The sequence below is a fragment of the Tenrec ecaudatus genome, chromosome 12 (genome assembly GCF_050624435.1).
Source record: "Tenrec ecaudatus isolate mTenEca1 chromosome 12, mTenEca1.hap1, whole genome shotgun sequence".
Lineage (NCBI taxonomy): Eukaryota > Metazoa > Chordata > Mammalia > Afrosoricida > Tenrecidae > Tenrec > Tenrec ecaudatus.
Window position 1 is genome coordinate 128,696,501 of NC_134541.1, and position 2,978 is coordinate 128,699,478.

Below are 2,978 nucleotides of genomic sequence, written 5' to 3' on the forward strand. Positions count from 1 at the left end.
GGCAGGAGGGAGAGCAGGAGCAGGCGAGAGAGGTTTATTACTCACCAAGGCTTATATATCTTTTGGGGGGTGCGCAAGCCCCCTAATTACAGGTAAGGACATACGTCACAGGAAGGGTTTGTGCTATAGGTAATACAGTGATGACAGGGGGACAATCTAGGGGTATACATGCAATAGGAAGGGGAAGGATTGGGGTACACATGTGACAAGATGGGAAGATCCTAGATTCAGGGAGGCAGCCTAATTTTGGATGTCACTGAGCAGGTTTGACCTGGTCTCTGGCTCTCCATAGAAACCATTATCAGTAGGGTGTGAATCCACCTACAGTGGACCAGACTGATGGCTGAAAGACTTCATGGAGAAGTAACCCATTGTCCTTGACAGCCGGGAGTGGGCCCCACCTGTGGTGGGACCAGACAGTAGTCCATGGCTGAATGCATCTGACCTCCCACACCAGCTGACAAAGAGCCTCTGATGGCTGGCACATCTTTGGGGGAGACAAAGCTGGGGAAAAGTCTTTTTATATCCCATAGCACTATGAGGGGGCCCAGGACCTACATGACAACAACCACCTCCATGAGGGGACTTCAGAAGGCTCATCTATGAATTCCATTCTGTTGGAACTCCGGGTTTTCCATGAACTTTTTGAAGCTTGCATATACTTCTCACTGCCTTTCTCCTCTCGCAAACCCAGCCTCGGGCAGAGCCATAAAGTACAGAGCTCTTCCCTTGCACGGGCAGGCCCAGCTGGGGACCCTCCTGCAACACAAGGAAATGACGGGCTTGGAACCACCTGCGCCTACTGTCTAGCGGTAGGACTGAGTCTACTTCTCCGTCTGGCTGGCTGGCTGGTTGCTAAGAAAAGGAGGTCCCTCCATGGACCAGTCCTGGGTGCTTTCCCAGGGAGACCCTGCTCTTGTGGCTCAATGGGCTCAGACCTGGCCCCCCTTGGGGCTGCCTCAGGGTGAAGCCCCCCACCCTTCTCCATGGCACTGAGCTTCCCCTTGGAGACGACACACAGGCAGAATGACTCTTGGGTGGTGGATGAAGGGGGTTGACTTGTCTCTATTTTGAAAAGAGAAGTTGGGGGTTGGAGTTGGGGTGGTGACAGCAAGGGGCTGGATGATGGGATGCCAGGGTAGGGAGAGGCTGGCAGGCCCTGGGAGTCACATCTGGGCCTGGGTTTGGGGTCCCTGGTCTCACCCCTCTCAGTGGAGCTGCCCAGGTGAGCCCAGCAGGGGCCAAACTCTCCATTGAGCCTTTCCTATTTGCTCCATCTATTGAACCACCTTCCACTGCTCATGAGCCCACCCTGCTCCCTTCTCACTCTGCTGCCCCTGCAACCCATCCTCCCCCAGTCCAGAAACCAGGTCGGCTCCCACATCCGGTGGACACTGGCTCCCTGGGGCCTACCTTTTGCAGCCCAGTTCTCCAGCCTGGCACTGAAGGCCACCATGACTTTGCTGGTGTGTTAGTCTGGGTAAACTAGGGAAACAAATCCACAGAAACGCATATATATGAGAGTTTTATATAAAGGCTAAGTGTACATTAAGAAAGCTGTCCAAGGCCATCAGTCCAACATTAGCCCATATGTCTGACACCAATCTACAAAGTCCTCCTCCATCTCACAAAACATACCCAATGATGCCGACTGCACGAGGAAAGCCGAATCAGTGAATGTGTAAGCATCTCAGCGCCGGCAGGAGTCTCCACGTGGCTGCTCCAGCACCCAGGGCTGCATCGGGGTAGGTCCATGCAGCTTCTCCTCAGGGATGTCTCACAGGAAGTGAGCCTTGCCAGCTGAAGCAGGGAACTGGCGAAGGCAGCCGTACCCTGGTCCAACCATCAGAGAGCAAGGGACTCGAGACCTAGAAAGGCGAGGCTCACTGAGCCATTTATCCCTCCACCCTTCAATTAACCCCACGTGTATTTATCGGCCAGGTTGGCACAATCAACCTTAACTATCTCAACTGGTCTCTTCTGCCCTGTGCCCTCTGCAGCCCTTGGGCAAGTGCTAGTCCCGGGTGCTAATCTAGCCTCTTATTGCTTCTGTGCACCATCCTGGGATGGGTCCACTTGGCTGCCTGCCTGGCTATCTTCTGGGCCCAGTGTGGCATGGAGTGGGCATGTGAAATGCTTGTGAGGAGAAATGAAATGCCCTTGAAAATGCTGTTCCCATCTGAGGTCTTCAAAAGCTGCTGTGTGCCCCGCAGGGCCCATCCAGACGGGGCCCCTGGTAGCAGCCCTCTGAGAGACAGGCCTGGAGCCTCATCCTAGAGGCCCTGTGTCCCTCTGGAGTGCCGGCAGTGCTTCGGCCGTCTTCCACCATTCTCACGTTCACTTTGATGTAGCAACAGCGCCCGATGGCTACTTTTATTAGAGTAGACCATCACACGTGGGGGGGGGCGCCCCCCACATCTGCAAAGATGATAACCTTCAGGGCCTTGTGCTGCTTCGGGGGTCTGGCTCCCTCAGAATTTAAAGGGGACCCTGGGGCAATGTCTGGAGGTTTGGTAGATTTTCCCGAGGCCACCTCTCACCCCTTCCAGGGGGCGTATTCCCTGGGGTAAGCCTCAGGCTGGGGGCTTCTTGCTGGAAAGGCGGGACCAGGATGGAGGCCACAGCTGCCCCAGAGGTCAAAGCAGCAAAACAGGCTTTCACAGAGCCAGCCCCTCTGCCCCAGCCACAGCCTTACCCAGGACCCTCTCTGCTGCTGTCCATGTGGGATGGGGGCTCACACGGTCTGGCATAGAGCCCAACTGTGTCCTTACATCATTTGGTGTCAACTTGAGGCTATTAAGAGGGGGGGGGGTCTAGCCTGTCAATCAGGTCGCAGCTTTGTGACCTCATTTGGAGGTGCTAGAGAGATCAATAGCTCACTGGAGGCCAGACCCACTCTCTCTGCTTTTTCTTCCTGCTGGTAAGACACTTGGAGATACACTGATGCAGCCAGAACACTGGAGCTGGAGAAGCCACGT